This window comes from Solea senegalensis, linkage group LG20 (genome assembly GCF_019176455.1).
Source record: "Solea senegalensis isolate Sse05_10M linkage group LG20, IFAPA_SoseM_1, whole genome shotgun sequence".
NCBI lineage: Eukaryota > Metazoa > Chordata > Actinopteri > Pleuronectiformes > Soleidae > Solea > Solea senegalensis.
The window spans coordinates 17,912,445-17,936,459 of NC_058039.1; the positions used below are offsets into that span (position 1 = coordinate 17,912,445).

Sequence of the window (24,015 nt, forward strand, 5' to 3'; positions counted from 1 at the left end):
TCATGAAAAAGTCTGATTTTGTGGCCAAAAAAGCAGCTTTTTTGCCTCCTGACAACAGCTGTGACTAGAGCTGCAATGAGTCATTGATTAGTTGATTAATTAACTATCAGTCATACAACTAACAATCCCTTAATTGGCTTTGGAGGTTTTTTTTTAATAATTATTAAAGCACTCTTTTTCTCCACGTAAAACACAAAGAAACCATTAAAACTGAACAATCTTTTTTCAGGTTGTGGAATCAACGTGTCTACATTTTAGTTTTAGTTTGTTTGTTGTGATTGAGTGAAAACTTGACAGATTAATCAAGTGCAAAGTTAATTGTTAGTTGCAGCTCTGTGGAATTAGATTTCAGTCAATATTTTCAAACCCTTGGTTATAGGGACGGGATTTTTGTTTGCTCTGATTTTTGTTTGCTTTTGCGCTCCCTCACTTTTTCTTTGCGCTCCCTGCTTTGGTCTTTGCACTGTGTTTTTTTGTTTTTGCGATTCTGACAATGGGCGGGGCTTAGGAAACTGTCTGTTGATTGGCTGCAAAGTTTTGGAGCAACGGTTCAATGAAAGTAGACACATGCTCGGAGTCGCTGTCCATCTAGAATTCGTTCCCCAAAGTTTTCCCCGTTGACATCTGAGTATCTAACGTTTATAATCTGACAAATGTTAGATACTTGCAATTATTTCGTAACGTTTATAACAAACGTTAGATACTTGGAATTATTTTGTAACGTTTATAACAAACGTTAGATACTTGCAATTATTTCGTAACGTTTATAACAAACGTTAAACGTTTATCGTTAGATACGCTTATCGTTAGATACGCGCAAGCGTTACCAAGATACTTTTTAGCGTTATAACAAGCGTTAGATAACGTAGCGTTTATAACAAGCGTTAGCAGCGTTTATAACGATATATCCAAACGCATAGATCGGTACGTCGTTAGATACTTCTCCCAACGTTTATAACAAGCGTTAGATACTTGCTCGTTTATAACAAGCGTTAGATACTTTACGTTTATAACGTTAGATAACGTTAGCAACGTTAGATACTTGCAATTATTTCGTAACGTTTATAACAAACGTTAGATACTCGCAATTATTTCGGAACGTTGATAACAAACGTTAGATACCTGATTTTGAAGGGTTCTTCATGATGAATACATCCTTCCTTTGCTTGGGACAAACATATCCCAGGATTCATTGTGAGTCATCGCTGGTGACAAAGCTAACAAACTCGCTATGATGCCTGCAGTGGTTACAGATGCAACAGTCTGTTTCAAGGTTGCTGTGATGGCTGAAGATATCGGCGATATGAAAAGAACTTTTATTTTTCCTGTAACCCGAAGTGAAATATGACACAACTCGCCGTTTCTGCGGATGGTATAACTGTTGAGATTTTGTAATATCATCATTATCATCGTCTTGTCAAGTCGAGGCAGTTCCAGCGTTCGTATTGGAGAGGTTAGTGTGATGTACGTGTTCAATAATTTACTATGGCTCTCACAGGATGTTATAAAAATTGAAATGGCCCTCGAAAGGTAAAAGGTTCCCCCGACCATGATTTACGGAAAGCTTTAAAGATACACTTTGTGTATCAGTTGAAAACAGAATTACTGGCCTGAGGTGGTGGCTGCTGGAGAGAAACTAAACATACTTTTATATTGTACCAGAGTTTCCTTGACTTTGTATATCTTTGCTGAGCGTCGCTGAGGATTTGAAAGATGATGAGTGCTGTTTGTCTTTTTTCTGTCGCACAGTTTGGTCTGTATGTTTCGACACAAAAAGCTTTGTGCATTCAGTAAAGGCAGACGGGTCATTTTCAGCAGCAGAATCCAAAAAGGTCATAACTTCTGTTTTGGTTTGGTTATTGTGTTTCGTTCGCCGTGTCAGTGAATTTGCGCCGCTGTATCTCGACTCCATGCTTCTTATGTGCTCCACCATAAGGTGTCCGGGCGACGGCGTGCTGCACTTCGGAGTTACGCCTTTTCATATCGTCTGTTTTACGCTATTTAACACTTAAATAATGGAAAATGTGGACTTTTGTGAATCGCTTGAGAATTGTCCATCTATGAATCAACGTTTTTCCCCCTCCCCTAAACTTACAGATACTCTAAATTCTCCTCTCTACTCAACGAACTACCATGAGTCTTCAGTATGAAGTTGTGAATCCATGGATGCTGCAGTTTAAAAAACACGAATGGAGTCATATGGACCAATGGAAATGCTGGAGTGAACTGGAACAGGTCGTGTTGTGTTTATGACAAATGCTGCTCTGTGCAGCTCAAGTTAAAAATAGGTCTCATTATCTAACATGTGACATCTGAAAGAGCCATAATACACAGCACATGGACAGAACCATGTTCAGACACAAATGCAGGTGCAGATTGTCTGGGTCACAGCAGCAGGAGAATCCCCAGAGAACGGCTTCTCCTCCTGTGTTCTCACGTGACCTCACTTGAACTTCCTAATCCTAATTTCACATGTAGTCTCGTGACATTCTCATTCCCACACACAGTACAAGTGTGGAAGCAGCTTATGATGAATGACTGTGCGCAACAATCCCATCAGAGTGTGAATCTAAATACATTGTATTCCTGTTGAAGCTGTGAATCATGTGGTTATAACTTCCTGCTACATTCATCTTCATTGAGGGAGGAGGAAGGTGTGGATCTTTCTGTATCTGTGGCCTGTTTGGAAGTCTTTTCTTTGGTTTTTCTAACTTCCCTCCAGCCACATAGACTTTTTATGTCATTTTGCCGTGATTAATATATTGACAGCGGTCGTACCAAACTACTTTGTGTGTGTCTAAAAGCCCTGGTGCAACAGCCTGCTCGTTGCACGTGCAGCCCAGATTTTGGAACCATGTCCAAACGGCGCATTGCAGAGCGAATTACCGCCCCACCTGTAGGTGGAGTATTGCCCCGCTCACCATGCAGAAAAAAACACTTCAATAACCAAAGAAGCAGTCGCCAAGGATAGTCATCTGAGCCTCGACCTGGTGACCCTCGAACAGCTGTGAGCTGCTCCAACGAGACGTGTCCAATGGAGCTGCAGCATCGTTCTCTTCTTGTACCGCCACCTGAAGGTGAAGTGGGATACTACAGGACCCTGACACGTGAGTACAGGGTCCTCAATATGCCACATGCACGGAAGTATACCAGGGTCTTAAGTCTTATCCAACTCTGAAGAGTACACACTTTAAACTTCAAATCATAGTCCTTCACTCTTTTCTTGACACTTAATATGGAGTTAGTGTTCCAGTTCCCTTCTGTCCTCTTTAAATTCTCTGCCTTTAGGTGCATGTTTGAATTTAAAGTGCAGTCTGTCAGTGCTACTAAGTGACACCAGATATTTCATAAAGTTGTGGACTCTGCTTGATAATCACGACACATACACACAGCTCAGCACAAACTGAACCTCACACAGCGAGGCCCAGACATTGTTTAATACACATGATCTCTCCCAACTCTGGGATGGATTTCATGTGAAGAGGCTTCAGCACTGCTGACTCTCAGCTAACACCGCTGCTCCCTCCCTCCCTCAGCGTCCTCCTCTGCATTTGCATTTAGATTTAGGTGAAATCAGAGTTTTATTTTCTCAGTATGTTTTCCCGTTCATTGAAATATTGTGTACCTGAGGTGTTGCTTGGGGGTTGGGGGGGGCGAGACTCTACTCCAAGGCGCCGGTGTTTGTCGAGCGCCGGTGCATAACCAAACCACCACGTTCACATTTGTTTTGTCGCGGCGCGAAAGCGTGACGTGAATGCGACCGTGGAAAAACGCGCTGATTTAATCCGCGGCGGCCGCATGCAAACCCGCTCACGTCACATATGTAAAATATCCTGTGGGCCCGTCGACCACATGAACACACACAGCGGCACGACTGCTCATTTGTGTCTCTCGACGTGAAATAATGAATGAATTTGTCAGTAATTGTGGATTTTCTCTGGATAGTTTTCATCTGAAACTTCAGCTTCAATAAATCACATAACTTACATGAGGCAGAAAATAAATGACATGTTTAACAACAGCAGACATCACTAAGGCAGTGACTGTAAACGTGACTTTAGAGATTATTCAAGGTATAAAAATAAAGACAACATATTTGAGCTTGAAGAGGGAAAGAAAGTTGAAATCCATGTTGGATTTTCCAAATTCTCTTGACTCTCTTGACAAACGTTCCTTTGGAAATTGCTTGTTCGTTCATGATAGTGTGAGGCTGGCTGTTGAAAATCAGCAGACAGGAAAAAAAAGACGCAAGCGGTCCGTGAGATGAAAGTGGTCACGGAAATTTGTCATGGAGGCAGATATATAACAAATATCACAGGGTCAGTTCTCTGCAGCTTCGCGCTTGTGTTTCTCTCGATGATGAAAAACTTTAGAAGTTCTCTGGAACAACCTGAATAAACCTAGACAAATTAACTGTACTTGAGTGTAGTTTTTGCTCTGTTGTTTTTGTCATAATGACCCTCTGCAACCTGATATTTCTACAACCAGGTCAGTGTTTGACCTTCTGCTGCTGGGTGAGATCGTGGAACTCTTCTCTACCTTGTAAAATTTGAAATATCCCCCTCGTCATCCAGCATCAGTGAATGTTGGGTCTGTGCCATTCTCGGAATGATGATTTTCTTGCATGGAATTGAGATAATGAGATTGTCAACATCTAAAAGTGAGACTGCAGAGTGCCACAGAGGACAAGTCTCTCCACTCTTTATCTCGCTGTCATTTCTTTCTTTTTCTTTGTTGGTTTGTGCATCGAGTTCATGCAGGTGGAGCCGTGTGTTCGTGCTGCTGTAGAAACATGGCATTATACACATTTACATCCATACTTCTGCTAATAAATCCTCCTAAATGTCCTTTTAATCCTGTAAACATTATCATCTTACACTTAGGTAAGTAAATTTTCTTTGTTTCTTTTTTAACCGATAATTTACATTTTTAATCCATCGGCCATCAGTGAGTGGTTGAAGGCGGAGTTGCCGCGATGCACGAGGGATAAAATTACATTCATGGTCAGTGATCAATCCCAATAATCATCCATCACTGAGTGACAGATCCACCTCAGTCCTCAGCAGAGAACTTTCTCCTGGTTCACTGTGGCATCAGACGGATGCAGCAGGGACCCACAGTGGAGAATATTGACCCAGGGGGATTTTTGTTTGTTTGTTTATTTATTTGTTTCTTTTGTTAACTGGCTTTGTTTCTCTCTGTGAAGTGCTAGTTGTGACGCAGGTGTTTGTAGCTATAGCTACAAGATAGCTGCAAACAGGTGGGAGTTTGACTGAGCACGCGGCAACATTTCACTGACTTCTCCAGCGCAGGCAAACCTGTAGATACCTGCACTACAGTGTACACACACACAAAAGCTCCCTCAGTCAGGTCTGATAGTTTTGCTTGACAGAGCCTGTTTTCAGACGAATGACGCGACATACAAACGATGTTTCTGTCCAAGGAGACTAGTGAATTATCACCAAAAATAATGCAGTTTTAAATGAGGCAGAGGAGATTGTTATTGTTTTTCCAGTTCGTCATGCTGCCTTGCTCAAAAGCCTTGTTTATTCCTGGTTCAAATCTGATCAAATCTTTCCCTGAATCAGGATTTCAAGTCTTGTGTAGTACAGACCGTTGCTCATATGACCATATTAATCCTAATTTCAGCATGATCAGCAGGATTATCAGCTTTCTCAGCGAGTGTAAACATCAGTGAACCCGAGTCAAAGCTGCTTCTAGTTTTATACGAAGTTGTTTGAGTTTGAGCGCATGATGACAGAGGCCTGCTCTGACCTCTTCTAAGACATGTCAGTCAGTCATCATCTAACCGCTTTATCCTCCACCAGAGGGTCGCGGGGGGTGCTGTGCCAATCTCAGCTACATCGGGCGATAGGCGGGGTACACCCTGGACAGTTTGCCAGTCCATCGCAGGGCCACACACAACTAGAGACAACCATTCACTCTCACACTCACTCCTATGGTCAATTTAGAGTGTCCAATTCACCTAATCCCCACATTGCATGTCTTTGGACTGTGGGAGGAAGCCGGAGAACCCGGAGAGAACCCACGCACACACGGGGAGAACATGCAAACTCCATGCAGAAAGGCCCTTGTTCCAACCGGGGCTCGAACCCGGGTCTTCTCGCTGCAAGGCGAGAGTGCTAACCACTCCACCACCGTGTGGCCGTCTTCTAAGACATGTGATACTCGTATATCCGTAACATGGATGTTCACATTATTATACCCTCCCCTTGAAAATCAACATGACTGTGATTTATTCTCACAGCCATGAGCGGGCACTGTCATGCCTGTCATGTCTCGTTAGCGGTGCGGTTTTCCCATGTTGTCTGTGTGATGTTTGCTCCGCTGCAGCTGAGACTTCAGCTGTGGAAACCACTTCACATCACATTTCAAATAAAAAAATAATAATCATAAAAACCGCGTGCCTTTGGTGGCCTTGACCCTGCTTTAAAAACCTGAATCCTGTTTTCTGGTGTCACTGAAGCACATGAACCTGAACTCCGATTTAACAGATTCTCTCCAATGATTAAAACATTTACTGCCTCACTTTCTCCTGTGGTTTTGTGCGAAGGCCACTGGTGTTAATCAGAGGATAAATCATGTTAATGAAGACTTGTGCTCTTTCTCAGTTTCCCAGTGTGTGGCAGCACACTGTGTAATTTGTGTGAATTTCCTGCACTCCTATAATAACACCTTCCTCGGTGCTTGGCTGCTCTGTAGGTGGACAGCTCGTTGTCAGCCTTTCAGCCTCGATATATCCTACACACATCGCTACCATCATTAGAGTTTGAAGCACAGACACATGTGGGGGGGTGATGGGTGGGGGTGGCAGAGAAATGATGGATGGACAGAAAAAGGAAAAGACTCAATGGGCTCCGGAGGAAAGAGATTCAGGAGCATCATTAGCACCAGGGATGGAGAGACCTAGGAATAGAAGAAAATAATGAATATGAGCCAGTGCACTTTAGAGTTACAAAAATATGCAAAATATGAACCCAGTCAAGCCTGCACATAGCAACACATTTCCAAAGGGAGGCTAATTATTGATTACTTAAGTCATCAAAAAAAGTTTGACATAGTCCAAACTAACTAACTCATTTTTATTGTGCATTTGATTGTGTTTGATTGACCAGCTTCCCAATGTGAAGGGTTTATACTGACCTTAAGCCACGAGTCCTCGTGTGTGTGTCTCGCTAAAAGGAGCTCGCAAAGACGACGACCTTAAAGACTTGTTGTTTTGCACGCAGCTCGTTAGAGTTCCAAAGTCGTCTCTCAGACTTTAGATATCTGTCAGTCTACTGTTTATACATCCAGACAGTTTCCTGCCAGTCAAGATGCCTCCAAGGAAGGACTCCATCAGGGAGTCACAGAACATGGGAGGGCTCAAGGATCCAGAACAATATGCTGTTCTAACACATGGCTAATGTGCTGCCAGTGGAGGTGGAGGATGACCCATCATGGAGTGTCAGATTGAAGAGGTGTGTCCAACCAGTGGGTGGGAACTTCTGGCCTGACGGACAGTTCAGAGGCATTGATCATGGCGCCACAAGAACAGGTGAATATAAAGGCCCGGGGTCTGTCACACCACAGGGTGCAGGCTGTGCGAAGGTGTCAGTAAAACCATTCAGCACGTAATAGCCAGGTGTTAAGATGCAGCGAGGAACAGCATGTACATGTAAACGCCGTAACCAGGTAGTTGGAATAATGTGCAGAATCAGGTGTGACCTGGAAGTCCCAACGTCAGTGTGACCAAGACAAGATCATGTGGGACTTACAGCAAGAACATCCAGAAGAAGGAGCACGAAAAGCCTGTGTGCGGACCGTGACTCTGACCACAACAGACGAGCACAGCGCCAGGAAGAGCAAAGATGTGGCGTGCATTTTTCACGTGACCCACAGACGCTGGAACCAGCACCAGTGAGTTGTGTTGGATTGTCATTATTATTTCAGTTCCATTTTCAACATTAATGTCCACGAAGAAGCAAACTTGTGTGAGGGGGTGAAAAGATGGACTTCTCAAAATTTAAACAGGATTCAATATTTGAATAGTGCATTTGAAGAAAGCGCGTCGAGGTCTTTATTGACTTCTATCACGTGCATCTCCCCGTGGCTCTCGGAGAACGCCGAGTTTATCCAAACATCAGTCGCTCTGGAGGCACTGAAGTGATTTATAACAACGTATGAAGTAGAAAAGATGGCGATGGGGGGGCGGGGTTGGAGATGACACTGTCAGGAACACTGTTAGCCTTTTCAGTCACATTCACTGGAACTTTCCAGCTATTTATCTACAAAATGCTATATTTTTATTTACTGATGAGTCACGTGATTGTGTGTGTGTGTGAAGGGTGACAATGCAGAGGAAATACCAGGTGTGTGTGTGTGTGTGTGTGTGTGCATGCGTGCATTAAGCCTATTATTTTTATTACCTTTTCTTGTATAAACCGTTCATTTGTCAGGATTACGTCTGGTCCTGCTCTTTCACCAAGTGCTTGTTAAAATGAAAATAAAGATTGGAGGAGTGGATTGTGGTTGGGTTAATGTTAAGGGTTTGGTATTAACTGGTTACGGTTAAGATTAACCATTAGGGCAATCTCTGTGCAGAGAAGGGGTCTTTACATTTTGTCCTAAGCGAGGATGTTGGAAGTGTCTCCTTTCGCCCTAAAAAGCTGTTGAATAATTCACTCTGCCCCAGTTTCTGCCCATTAGTGTGACACACACTGCAGGAACTCCTCCGACCTGAGTAGTTGACAGCTTTCTGACACACACACACACACACACAGACAGACACACACGCTGCATGTTTGTGTGTGTGTGTGTGTGTGTGTGTGCTGCTCAACAACTAATTCATTAGTTTATTCTCTGCTTACAGGCTCTAAATCCCTAAATCCCTAAACATAATGGGAACAGAAGCTATCTCACACCACAGATTGGATACTCTACACTTCACCTATACTGAGTACTATTTGATTAGTTAAAAGAAAAGGTGTGTAGTTGTGCAGAGGTCACCTTACACACGCGATCATCACTGTGTCTCTGGTGGATAGTTGATGCCATGGCTGAGAAATACATGAAGCAACCACAGAGCTGCTGGCAGCAATATCAACCACCTACATGTCAGAGCTAATCCCTGTTTTAACTAAAGTCAAAGTAAAGTATGAAGTCTCTCGCACACTATTATTTGTTTTGATTGAAGGAAAATTAATATTTAATTCATTTGGGAAGTTGAAAATAATGTTTTCTTGTCCAACATCAAACCACGTCTGTGGAAATTCTCTTTCATCCAGGTTATACATCCATCCATCCATTTTCTCCCACTTTATCCTCCACAGGAGGGTCACTGTGCCAATCTCAGCTGAGACCCCGGACAGTTCGCCAGTCCATCACAGGGCCACATATTAAGATAAGATAAGATAAATGTTATTTATCCCTCAAAGGGGAAATTCACTCGTTACAGCAGCAAACAAACATGTAAGACCGACATGTGCAGACAGCAAAGTTACAACACAACGCAAAACAAACACGCCATTCTAGTCTGTGTGCATTATGTACAGAAAAAAGTACATGTGTATACAGAATGTAAATACCTATAGATATTAACTACAACTGCACAGGAGTACAGGCGTTAGGCACAGATGATGGAGGTAGTAGTGGTGGAGTAGTGCAAGGGAAGGTGGTTACAGTGCTACATTATGAGTTACTGAAGTCCTAATGTTATAGAGACAAACAACCGTTCACTCTCACATTCACACCTACGGTTGATTTAGAGCAGGGGTGTCAAACTCATTTTTGTTCAATTTGATCTCAAGGGGGCCGGACCAGTAAAAAATAGTAAAATAATAGCATAATAACCTATGAACAACAAGAACCCCTTTTTGTTTTTTCTCCTTTGTTTTACATTTAATGAATTTTCATTTTCATTTTACAAAACATGAAATTTCTTGAGAAATATAAGTGCAATTTCAACAATATCATGCCTCAATTTACTATTTACACATCACACTGGATCTATAAAGGCACAAACATGTAGTCACGGGTATCTGGAGCATTTGACATTACGTTTAGATTAGTGTGAAATTTTAACAAATTCATCCGTCTGGCGGGCCGGTTCTGGCCCCCGGGCCGTATGTTTGACACCCCTGATTTAGAGGGTCCAGTTGACCTAATCCCCATATTGCATGTTTTAGGACTGCCAGTGAACTCGCAGAAAACCCACACGGGGAGAACAACCCGCTATGTTTTCACGTCCGTCAAATTCTGTGATCATTGCCGTTTGGACTGGAATGTTGTGACTGAACGTGGTGTTAAATATAAATATTAGTAAGTTGTCAGGGAGTTTATAAAACATGGATGTAATGCTCCAGCATTGGCGTTTCACAGCGGATACTTCTCAACATGAACAGTTTTTTGAGGTCACACTAAATACTCCACACTTCAGTGTGCTGTATTTGCATGAGGACTTTGCGAGAATCACGTTGGCCGCGCTGCGCTCCGTTTACGCTGCTCCCGGAATTGTCTACACCCGAGTGTAAAGTGAAGCGAGTCCTCGTCACCGCCGCGACGCACATGCCACTTTTTACACGTCGCCGCGTGACATTTGGCGCGCGGCGTGAAAGCGTAACCTCGAGCCGCCGCGTTGCCACACTTTTGTCACCTGTGTAAACTTAGCACTTTCCTTAATATCAAGATTTAAAGTGATACATATCAATGAGATGCTGACACATCAGTGACACTGCTGTGCTGTCAGGGAAGAAAAAAACATTTTTTTACCACTTAACAAAATAAAATTGACTTCAACTTAAGTCTTTATAATTGTTAAAATTAATTTTTATGACCCCAAACAATTAGAAGATACAGGAGATATTGTATGAAAATCATATGGGGTTGTTTTAGTGCCACATTCATTATGGTGGTTAGCATTGTTGCCTCACAGGAAGAAGGTCCCGGGGTCGACTCCCGGTCTGGGACCTTTCGGTGTGAAGTTTGCATGTTTCCTCCGGGCTCTGCGGTTTCCTCCCACCATCAAAACATGTTAGAATGTTACTCACGTGCAGTCAGGTTGAAACTTTGTTGTGCAGTTTCAGTCGTGTAGTGACAATAAAGATCATTTCCTTCCTACTATGTTAAACTTTCCATCATTTCATGACATGTAGCCTGTTTGGTTCCTGTTTGCGTGTGTTCCTTGTGACTCATTTATTGTGTGCAAAAATGACTCATTCTAATCCAATCCAAACTATTTCACACAGGTGACATAATGCATAAGAAAGCCATCATAACTAAACTAAACCAAAGTGCCACAGACATGCAGGAGTTCAGCAAACACCACTGTGCATGATTAGTATGACGGCAGAAATAAAAAAAAAAAAAAGGAACACACAGGTCATCACTTGTACAAGTAATCCACTCCAATGTCTCTCCCCCCATTTTCTCCCTGACCTCTCGACTGTCAAAAAGTCACTCCTTATGTAACACATGACATTTACAAAGAGGTCTGTTCACTGTCCACCTATCTGCCACTCTCCTGTGTTTTCCCCTCCCAAACCTGAGGCCACCTCCTGCTACACTCCTCTCTCACACACACACACACACACACACACACACACACACACACACACACACACACACACACACACTCTCACTGACATTTAATTAGTTGGTGAGTGGAGGAACGCCGCGCTGCATCAGCCCTGTAGTGCTGCTGACCTTTTCCTACTGGGTCACTCATCTGCCATTAGAGCACCGCCTCCCCCCACTGTTAACACCACTTCACACTCTCATACACACACACACACACACACACACACACTCATCACGCTCAGCGTTAACAAAGAACACTCTACTTGAATGTGATGATGAAAAGAACCAGCTGGTGATCTGACTATTGACCATAAGATGAAGTTTTCTTTCTGGAAAAATTAGATGAAGTTTGATGATGTGTGTGCGTGTGTGTGCGTGCGGAGTGTGAGCTTTCACATCTCGGCACACTGACGTGGGTTTGATGATATGGTGGATGTTGTTTGTGTATTTGAAGAGGCTTACTTTCAGTCGGTTGCGTCACTTTTATCAGCCGTCATAAGGGGGAGATGAACAAAGTTATCCTTTTATCTTTGGTCAGTGCAAAATGCCCTTTGCAAAAAAACCACATGCATGCATATATATATATATATATATATATATATATATATATATATATATATATATATATATATATATACATATATATACATATATACACACTCACACACACTCTCACACCTGCACACATAGTCAAAGCTAATCAGATGTTTCTCATCCATGTCTCCTTTCCACTCCTCAGCGCTGTGACATTTCACACAGCATCATCAGCTGCCAGACACCTCCTATCAGGATCGGTTTGGAAGCCTTTTAATCCGCGCTCTAAAGAAGTCTTCCCTGTCAATGGAGGGGAACGTGACCTCAATACCAAAGGCGGCGGCGGTGGCGGCGGCGGCGGAGGAGGAGAGAGGTGGGGGATCCGGGGGTGAGTGAGTGAGTAACTGGCCCGACATGCTGGTGTTGGACAGTTTTTCCCCTTTCCCAGTCAGAGAAGTTGTGAAAACATCCTCCACACAGATAACGTGGAAGAGTAAATGATAGCTTTGTCACGCAGGGCGGAGGTGTAATGGATCACCGCACTGAAAGTTAAAGTTAGCGTTGAAAAAAAATCACATTTTTCTACATATTGTTTCTATTTTTGCATGTGTTGGCCATGTTGAGAGCAGCTGAACAGCCCATACATGTTCATAAAAAGAAACAAAATAGTGACATTATCACTCCAATGATGTTATTATTAGCATGTTAACAAACCATTAACTTCCTGTTTGGTTCCAACTCTAACTCGTACATCCCCGCACTGCTCTCAAAGTCACACATTTTAACACCTTTGGGGGTTTTAAGGATTAAGTAAAGGTCTGGCTTAAAATACGCTGACCTAGCTTCGGCTTGTGCACAGTAAAATCACTGAATTATTAAGTGTGTAATAAGCGTTCCACTTACAAAACAAAATCATAAAATGGTCATATGTTCTGTTTTATAGCACAAATGAGGAGTGTGCACCTGCCCGTATCTTCCGGTCAGAATTCACAGAATCAAACTGTGATATCTTCATGTTGTAGAACCCAACACTGATTCGTCCTCGTGTCGGTGCAGCTACTGAGCAGCATTTATCCAGCGGTATTTCCTGAGCGGTACAACTCACGTGAGAAACCTTTCTTTGGTGCTTCTTTGTGTCTCCAGTCACTGTCGCCGTGTGCGACATATTGCTGTTGCCTCTGTTTGTCTTGACGTGAAACGCATCGTAACAGAGTTACACTGGGAAACACTGGGAGAGTCTCACAGTGGAGCTTCATTGTTATAGTTCAATTTTATGCACAGAATGAGCAAACGAGATAATACGGTATAAACATTTTATACTTAGTGAAGTTAGAACAGCAAATAACATACATTATAAACATTTATGCACAATACTGTATGAAAAGTAGTGTTTGCATATATTATTGTGAGAGGAGGTGCAGGTAATGTGTGCATTAATGTAAATGCAGAGGATCAAAGTTCTCATTTTATTCATGAGGCGAGCAACAAAGGGGAAGATACTGGTGTTTGCAGATAGAACCTCTGGCTCTTTAAATCCATACCAATAAAAACTGTGTTTAAATGAAGTTTTCTAATATGACGTAACACCTGTGACCAGGTGACGTGACTGTTTGTGGCTCCTTAGCTTTGGCCAGAGAAGACATTCCCAGACACACGGCCCTGGCACATGGTCTGACAGCCCTGAAATGGAAAGAGCCATCATTACGGCCCCTCATCATGTAACTGAGCACAATGGCTGTCCATGTGTCATCGCTCTCTCTTGTAACTTCCTCCATCCTTCATGGGCGAGAGAGGAGCCCCAGTCAGAGCCACTACATCATCTCCTCCCGATTCACTCCACTATCTCGAAATCCAGACTTGGCTCTAAAGCAGCGGCGTCCAGACACAGACCACTGGAGCTCCTCAGCTAAAGATAGAGAATAACTCAACCAAATCACTTGATGCAGTTCTTTTAAAGTCCCCATGACATCAAAATCAACATTTTATTGCTTTAATATATATAGATATATAGCTGGAAATGTCACCTACACCCACACTGTGCTGCTCTTCCTATACTTGACTGAGTTGCCCTTGAACCTGTTTTGAGATTATGGAGCTTTTTGCTGACTCATCTTGTCGTCAGGAGAACTGAGCTGCATCCAGTAAAGTGCTGTGTGATTCAATGCCCTGACACGCACCAGCGTGACGTTCCATTCAGATGCATGAACTCTCTTGTGGGTATGAGCCTGTGTTTCCCTGGTCTCTTCCTTCTCAGCGGCAGACTGGTTTAGCATCATCACCATCCTCTTCCTCAAACCTTCACTCTCCACGTCCTCTTGGGTTAACAACGCAGATATCGTGGCGAGAAGTCGTTCACAATACAGATGCTTAGCTATGTTCATCAAGCTGTGTCATGGCTCAAAGGCTATTGGCTGTGAATGCTAATGGAAATGGTGACGAAACCCTCCTTCAGAACTTGTTTCATGCTAAAATACTTGGATATGCAGAAGTAAGCAGTGCTACAGAGTCGTCATGGCGACTGTAAGGCCATTTTCACACCTAATAGTCTCCGCTATTGACTGAAGGAGGAACGTACGACACACTGGATTAAGAAGGAGCTGCTGCGAATCCACCCTCAGGCTCTTGTTGGCCAACAAACCTCCATGGCGTCCAAACTACTCTGTAATGACCAGCTACACGGTGAGAAGAACTAGTTCCTAATACCCTCCATTTGCCGAGACACAAAACCTCGACACTTCAGCCAAGCTGCCATCTAATGTTAGTAAACAACTACAGCAAGGAAGGTGTTGTTGATGCCTTTGGCTTCAGACAGTCCGGAACCCCCTGCAGAGTCCAGACCAGATAAATGCAACAAGGCCCGAGCCGAGCAGCCCAGGACCGCACCACCACAGTCTCTGCACAACAGATGGCACCATTAGGTCAGAGCAGACTGTCTCTCCATCACTCCTTCTTCCATATTCTATTTCTTAGTCAGTTTCAGAACAGTCTGTTAGGCCGACATGTCCGGGCCGCTGAGTGTCTCATTTAACAGATAGCTCCGGGCACGAGCTTGGCCAGTGAACAAGGACCCATCATTACCTGAGACTTTAAGTCACCCTGGATGTTTCAAGACTGATGAGCAATGCACTGTCGCTATCTGTTCACTTTTTTGTTGTAGTTTGCTCCACTGTTCTCGAAAACTCTATCACGAATATGATGGACACACTCATTTCCGTTATTCAGTCGTCGCTCTCTAACTCACTGTCTCACACATGAAATTGACATGTGGTGGTTATTTCAGTCTCGCGTGTGAATTAAAAAGACAAACTGAGTCCAAATCAAAACGTGCTTCTTGAAAAAGACTAACAAAACTTTAGAAACACAAGCCATGAAGTATCCAAGAAAAAGAGCAGAGGCTGGCCGGCAGAGCTCCGAGTCAGGAGACTGAACGTGAAAGAGAAACACGAGCGATTAGTGGAGGAGAAGAGGAAGAAAAGAGCAAGTTCTCAGTTGGTCGTAAAGAGATCTACGTAGTTAAGCCGTGAGGAAGTCGATGCCACGTGCGGAGACGCACGGGTGAGGAGTGAACGGAAAACCAGAGTATATGAAGCAGCAGGAGATGACGTGAGGGGGTGCAGACTCTGACCAGTCGACCGGCCAAACTCCTCAAACACAAAGCCACAGATGATTGCACAGAAACGGAGGAAATATAACTAAAACGTCCACTTTTCCGACTCTACATGGTTTGGTTGGATTAAATTTTGAGATTTTAGACATTTCCTTTGCAAAATCTTGGAGATTAACCCATAAAGTTGTCAGGATTTTTAAGTCTTTTTAACCGATCATTGTTCAGTTTGATTCTTGTGTCCAGGCCCCTCTTGGGCCATAAATAATACACTGTAAAACTGAAGCTGCGGGGCGTACACAAACTGACCTGCAGAATGTCAGTGCTGCAGCACCAGACAGGACTTCATGTACGTGTGGAACCGTCAAAAGAAGCTCCTGCTCGCTCTGCACTGTCCCGTGATCGGTCCGTCCGCGTCGTTCTCCTTTCAGATCAATGCTAATGTAAGGGAAATGATCCTTACACTTCTTCTCTGTCGTTCTAGAGAAGATCTTTGTAATGTGCAGTCGTCGCGTGGCTAGTTTCTCTTTATGTCTTTGTTTGCAGTGATGCTCTCACTACAGCCCCATCCATGAAAAAGGGGAGTAATTTAGTGTCCTTGAGCAATGAAAACCTGCTCTAGATGCTTCTGTATAACTGGTGACTGACCTCTAAACTCCACGAGGGCAGAGGAAAGAGAATTTCCCCAGGGATCAACAAAAGCATTATGTTATGATTATTATTCTCGCCGCCCAAAATAAAAATGAAACAATTTGGTGGACGGAGTTTTAGATCAGCCGAGATTTAAAACAATCCACTCTGCCGCAGATACAGAGAATATAGGGCTCCACCTACAGTAGATGTTGAGGTTTTGAAATTCTTACCATTTGAGCCCTGGGAATGAATGATAAATGAAGCAATTTACTGCAATTTGCTTCTAGTTATTTTTATTTTTAAGCACCGCATCGCTGTCTTTGTAGTTTCACTTTAGAGGAAATTATGTATCAGCAGGGATAAGTGGAAACAAGTCATGTATTTTGAGTGGAGCATCTGTTATTCTCGGACAATTGTGTTTTTTGCACTTAAACCGCGGTGACATTTTCCCCGTCTGTGCACACGGAGCTCACAAACCCACCTTTTGTGGAACAAAGCTCAAGCCTCTCATAATTGTGGCGTCAGCTGAGTGGAGTGGTGTGTGTAGGCTGTCCTTTGATTTGATGGCACAAGTTCAAACACATTAGACGGTGAACATTCACCCCCCGTTCAAGTGTCCTTGACAAGATACTGAATCTGTACGAGCTGCGGGGCTGCTGTTCAGCGTCTGACCCTGACCCACAGAGAGAAAGGGACATTTAAAAAAAAGAGTCTGGTGATTATAAGTAGTGTTGTAAATCATCTAAGTGCAGGAAATGCAACAAAATGGCAAAATCGGTAAAAAACGATGACAAAGCACTGCGAATAAACCCCGAGTTCTTAAATCAGCCGGCGTTCTCCTGCGGTTATTACACCACATTGATTCTCCACAATATTTCTGCAGCACTGTGCTATTTGGAGAGAGTCTTTGGCATCGGTCTGCGCCGCATTAATTTGTGCTTGTTTAGCTCATGTCGGCATATCTCTGGCTCTGCTTTTGTTGCATTTACGCGCATCAAAAGCATCGTTAAAAGATAATTAATCATCCTTTTTTGTGTTTTCGTTCAGACCAAAAAGCTGCTCTGCTTCCACGGAGTCGGGCCTGTTATGTTGTCCTGTGTTTGAATCGTGAAACGCAGGACTTGGAGTTATTTAGCAATTTGTGCAAGGCAAGAAAGTCGGTGGACACACACGAGCAGTTAATTACACGATTCCCAGTGTCGTAAAGGGAAAACACTGGGAATCGTGTCTGTAACGGAACATTCTGCTCCTCGTATTTCCAGTGGCAGATAGTTGCAATATATTTATTTTATGAAAAGTGAATTACGACACATCTAAGAACCTTTTACATGTGACATTTTAAGGAAGGAACAACAGACTTATTTATAATAAACACACACTTTACCAGACATTAATTAAAAAAACATGATTTTTTTCCTTTACTTTATTGTAGACAGTGTTTTTTGTTTTCACTGTAGTCTTTGAATACTGTGCCAAGAATGCATAATAGTTGGACTCACTGTTCCTCCTGTAATATTATTCCCATGTTGAGTGATGTCCTAGTATTTGCAGTGCATATGTGTGTGTTTGTTTTTTTCACGTTTTAATCGTCTCTCTGTGAAAAATGACTTAACTGTTGACAAACAAATATGAAGTCATTTCTCCATTATTTTTTTTTACAAGTGCAGTGAATCTTTTATTCTCCACACATGCTAATCCCATATATTTGGAGGATTAAGACACTCACCATGAACTTCCATGTCCTTTTCTTTTGTATTGGATAAAAGTAAATGTCATTGAAGTCAACTTTGAGGATTTGCAGAACTGTCCAATATTGAAGAGCTGGTAATAACCTTTAAGTTTCACATGCTGGAGCTCACACTGAACCAAATATCTGCCATTATGGGTTTTGTGTGTGTGTGTGTGTGTGTGTGTGTGCGTGCTTGTATGTGTTGCCCCTTTATGACCTTGTCCCGACCAGTCGTCCTCATGAAGACCAAAACCTTGTCCTAATAAGACAGGACATTATTTCTGACTCAACTGGTCAAGGTTTAGGACTGAGATTTCAGGTTTGGTTCAGGTTTTACGAATAATGTGTTGTTCAGGACGTTTAGAATGAATGGAAGTCAATGCAGTGTCCTAAGAAGAATAGCTGTGCAAACCTGTGTGTGTGTGTGCATGAGTCTTCTGGTATTTGTCACTTATTGAGGACCTTTTTTTATGTCAGGACCAGTCACTGTCGACGAAAAGTTGGTAGGGCTAGTTTAAGGCTTACATTTGAATAGTAGTTTTGTGGAATAGTGTGTGTACTTGTATTTATACCTTTGTGATGTAAAGGAAAACAGAAATCTATCTTTGTGGGGACACTTTAAATGTCTTTTCCTGGGTTAAGACTTGGTGTTAGGGTTAGAATTGGGTTTAGGTTAGGGTTGGGTTAAGTGCTAGGATCAAGTGCTTAGTTGTGATGGTTAAGGTTCGGGTAGGCGTGTGCGTGCTAGAGGCAATGCACTATAGCCATTAAGAGAGAAACTAATTCCAGGTGTTGAAGTTAAGAACTTTTGGAGCTACTGATTACCAAATCCCTCACGTCCCTGCAACTGTTACAAAACCCAGCGAGAGAGAGCTTCATTAGGCCTCTGTCTCCAAGTATAAAGTTAACTAACCACATATGCATTCTTCTTTATCTCTCTCTCTCTCTCCCTCTCTCCCCCCCCCTCACCCTGTGAGGAGCTCTCTTTGGTGACTCACTGTTCCAGAGGATGCTTCCAAAATGGCGGCTCAGGGAGCACCACTATTCCCCTGACTGCCCAAATGAGATGCAGGGATCTCTCCTGTGAGCGCAGCCAAGATGAGGAGGTGATAGTGTGTGTGTGTGTGTGTGTTTTCCCCACTTATTTTTCCCTCGCGTTCTCTGATCTGATCTGATGTGAAATCACAAATTGGCCCCTTGTCGCTGCCCCCTGTGTACATAACAGAACTCATTAAAGTGAGGAGGGTTATTAAAAAGTGATGGAGTGAGGGAGAGAACTCTGACATGAAAAAGTGATTCTGTTTAATAAAGCAGACGGAAGACGCGGAAGATTCAGAGGGAAAGTTGCGGTGGAAGCGGAGGCTCTGCGGCAGTGAGGGAGGGAGCTGTCGCGTTTGCTGTTCACTCTCCCAGACGGGGTTTTTGCACAAACAGATTCTTCTAAAGGCTTTGGACACGCTCAGATATTTATTTTCCAACAGATGATAACAGGGAATAAGACATCATCTTCCACTCCGCTCTGTTTCTGTGCCCTAAATATGGACTAAAGCTGAGCACAGACTCAGCTGTCACTGTTTTCGCTCCTCGATTCCAAAACAATTGGCAAGTGCCCCTAGAGGTCTGGACTAAAAATACACATATTACTGTATTACTGTTCACTTAAATGACCCAATCTTATCATTTCCCCTGCTCAGGGCAGTGCTTTCACTGCATGTTTGTGTGTGTGTGAGTTTACTGGAGTTCTGCTTCATGGATGTTCATCTATAATTCATCTGTCGTGCCACGAAACACATGAAATGTGAGCAAAGTATCTCTCGGAGCATTGTGACAGCGTATGTGGTGGTGGTGGGGGAGACGACGGGTGAGTGATATGGTTAGAAAGTTAACGAGGTGCGAGGGAGAGAGCGGCGGAATGAAAGACAAAGAGAGGGGAGGCAAACATGCAGCGAGCAGGGTGAGCAAAGGAGTGATGAGAATGTGTTCCAGGTTGTTTGCTCTCCAGAGGCCACTGAGGATCCAGATGGACTGGCGCTGGAAGGCAACAGAATGTGCATCAATATTTACCCACCTTCCATCACTCCACACACACACACACACACACCAAGACTTAGTTTAAAAAAAAGAAAAGGAAAAAAGGTGGCGTGCAGATTTGTGAGCAGGAGATAACGCCCGTACAGTTGCTGTGTGACGAGCACTTTAATCACAGATGCCGGAATAAATTGCTCATGTATGTCAATGTGTGAAGAGAATGGAGGAGAAAATGTCTTTCAAAGTAACAAGTCGCATTGAATGCAAATGTACCCTTGTGTGAGAGGAGGCGTGACGTGTGTGTGTGTGTGTGTGTGTGTGCCACTTTTCATCTGTGCACAGAATGAACAAGTGCCTCCAGGAGTTACACACAAAGAAGCCCCTTTTACCCTCTGTGGACAAGTGACATTGAGGGGGGGGAAATATGTATGTGAAAGAGAGATGTGTGTGTGTGTGCGTGCGTGTGCGTCTCCTGCGAGTGACTGTCGTGAGCCACCGGCAGCGAGTGAACTGACTCTAACCTGTGGCCCTGCAGCATCCCAGCCGTGAAGAAACCACAACCACCTGTCCCACTCAGCAGCCTCCCGAGGCCTCATTTATAAACATTACATACACACAGACACGGTGTGGGGGAAAGTCGCAGTCGCAGGCGTTTGAGTCCCCAGGCAAACGTTCAGCTTTCTTACAGAAGCTAATCTGACAGGAGAATATGTGCAGTCCTACAGAAACTAAAAACCACACCTGCTGGTCCTGTACCTGCACGCACGCACGCACGCTTTGGTGCTGTGGTCCTGAGAGTGTGTGACATCTTTAAGCTGCGGCGCATAACTTTAGATGATTTCTGTTGTTGTTGATATTGTTCTGTCTCTGTTTAGTTTCATGTGAACAGATGCATTGAAACATGATTTGTATGCTGCAATTAGCGCCGATAATACGATAATGATATGTATGTCGCACAAGACGCACTCGATAGAACTCCGATACAACTGGTGTTTTTAACCAATCACGCGGCTGGAATAGCTGCAGCCACGTCATGCGACGAGCACGTGTGCTAATGTTTTCATCAGCGCAGCCACGCGCACCAACACGCCAGAAGTGTCAGCGAGTGACAAAGAAAACTGATGGTTCGATGGTCAACAGACACTGGCTCCGCCTCCAACAGCGGCTCTCTGAGGCGTTTGCGGCACCGTCGTGGGCGGTTTTATATGCGCTCACTACCCACTGATAAGAAGCGGTGCCGTCCCCCCCCCGAAGAACACAAGCGCTAACTCAAAGCTAACGGGATGTCTGCACCACAACAGCAGACCATCATGGTGCTTTTCAACACGAACGCTGATATATTGTACAAAATTTAACAATATTTAAACTAAAATAAAGGGAAATCCTTATTGAAATCTTATGCTATAAGAACAGTATATCCATATTGCCCAGCCCGAGCTACAATACTATGAAACCTGACTGAGTCTCTGTGTGTATACAGTGACAGCAGTAAAGTGTTTGCAGTCGTCTCGTGATGGTACCGTTTCCTCTTGTTCGTCTTGCCATTAACCAAATCACTTCCTGTGTGCAGCTGTGGATGCAGCATAGGAAACAATGTTGCATCGTCTCTGTTCCTGAAAACCAAACAGAGGTGGAATAATAACACGTTGCAGCTTTAAATCCACACCCAGTCCTGAGCAGACGCTGACCCCAAGGACCTGCAAGCTGAGGCAGGCAACTGACGGGGGAATGAAACCGGTCACACATACTCAACCAAAACAACCAAGTGGTCAATGAGCCGGAGAACAGCGACAGGCAAACACACACATTCGTGTTGAGACAATTAGCCCCGCGGTTACCTTCTTCCTGCAAAATATAGATCCCTCAATTTGTCGAGTCTGCTCCTCGGCCCCCAGTGAGTACCGTACGCTTATATTCAATATACTGTCAGAGCTGTGTGACTTTGTGTATAATATAGATATCTAACGCCAAGGTGAAGCTGCGTTGCTGAATAGTAACAGGGACAGGTTGAGTTACTTTTGTGTCTCCTGTGGCTGCTTGTAAGTGCCGCCCGTCGCCGCTCTGTCCATCTTTGTCTCATCTGCTCCACTTCCTTTGACTTTGCCTGCTTGCAAGTCAGAGATTAGAGGTATGTGTGTGTGTCTGTGTGTCTGTGTGTGTGTGTTGATGTCTTTGTCCGGGAGGCAGAGGGCAGAGAAGTCATGTGGACTCTGTGTGTGTGTGAGATTGTGTGCCCACGGCGTGTGAAGTGGAGACGGAGAGAGAATAGAGGCACTCGTCTGTATAATGGAGTGAGAGCTCAGCCAGCTTCTAAGAGGCTTCATCTGTCTGCTACAGCACCAAGACGCACACACACGCGCACACACACACACACACACACACACACACACACACACACACACACACACACGCTTTCTTCTGGCCCGCAGACCCTAACCAGACCAGCTATAATTTGTCATTTGGCTTTGAACTGGGCCGTGAGCCCTGGGTTACTTTTAGCTACTGGCTGGATGGTAATCCCTTCCTTTGAAGAGCGGCCAATTCAATCCCACAGCTGACTCTGCCAGAAAGGACTACGCCATTGTGACCTTAATGGTGCATCAGCTAATCTTCACTCAATGAGGGAATGAGAGTGGAAAACTGGCAAAGAATTTCATCTCTTCTCATCCTCTGGTTTGACTTTTCTTTTTTTTGTTCCTCTGCAGAAACACCCCAAGGCTTTTTTTTTTTTTTTTTTTTTGTTAACCCACCGTGTTCTTTTTTGTCACTTGGATTTAGAGGAATGAAAACACACAGCGCTCCTCTCAGTCACTGACATTTATAAATCCTGGTGTTTCTGCCGCTGGCTTTGTGTTGCAGGTGTGTAGAAGTGGCGCGCGCCGCGTTCCCGTCCCTGGCAGCGTTTGGCACATTTACGACCGCGCCGTCATTTAAAGCTTTTTCACACCTCGTTGGTTCGAATCACTTATCTCAGCGGAGTGCACAGGAATTGGACGGAGAACTTGTTGAGAGGGATGGTTTGCAGTTTCACCCGTGTGAAGCGCTCCAATTATTTGTATGTATTTATTATTAGAGATGGACGGCCAGTTTTCACCAGCGACACAGACTTCTTTGTTTTCTTGGTTCGAGTGAGAACAACTTGAATGTTAACAGGTTTTTTTGGAGGCCGCGCTGCTCCAGTGACGGCAGCAGAGAGTTAATGTTAATACTTACATGACTGTAAACTCCATCAGCACAGATCAGTCATAAACTCTGAAACTGTCGCCATTCTCCAATTAGATTTTCCATTTTAACGCCACGATTGGATTTGATTCTCAATCTTTTTTCCTCTCTTTTAGCTCAGATGGGTCTGCCATTTTTTAGACTTGTCTGGTTTAGTCTCAGATCATTGGTTTTATGTCATCATTCATTTCAATTGTTACATGGTGTCATGACTGATATAATCCAGCTCACATGTCTGATGCTACAGTTGAAAGTTGAGGACGTTTTTGCTCCAAATGAGGAGGAAAGATTTGCTTGTGTTAGCAGAGGAGTTGTCGTGGTTACGCCGACGTCCTTATGATGCGCGCCGAGACGCCCTGTGCTTTGTACATAACATGTAGTTTATACGTACAACGTTCACATTGTCGACAAAACTCGCAGGGAACGCAAAAAATATTTCCACACCGGCGATTTCGGAGAAGCGGACGGGGGGGTCGAGTTCGGTCGATGTGTCGCCATGTTGGTGGCAGCTTCACTTTAGCAGGAGGAGGTGATATGTCGTCGTGCTACAACGGCTACAACCACCTTTGCCTTCAAAGGCCGAGATTGTGACGTCATTTCGATCAATGTTCGATTTACAAAATACTAAAGTCCCACCAGGTAGCGATGGTTCCCTTTACGTTTGGTTGTGAGTTAGTCTGTCGAGTTA

The 24,015-nt window shown here is 43.8% G+C and overlaps 1 long non-coding RNA gene across 1 annotated transcript in view; it reads left to right on the forward strand.

Annotated features, from left to right (window-relative positions):
* The window catches only part of LOC122786415, a 49,753-nt gene extending 37,296 nt beyond the window's left edge, over nucleotides 1–12,457 (forward strand). The window contains exon 3 of the long non-coding RNA XR_006362443.1: nucleotides 12,317–12,457. This is a non-coding gene — a long non-coding RNA (uncharacterized LOC122786415). The remainder of the gene's footprint in view (nucleotides 1–12,316) is intronic.
* The last annotated feature ends 11,558 nt before the right edge of the window (nucleotides 12,458–24,015 follow it).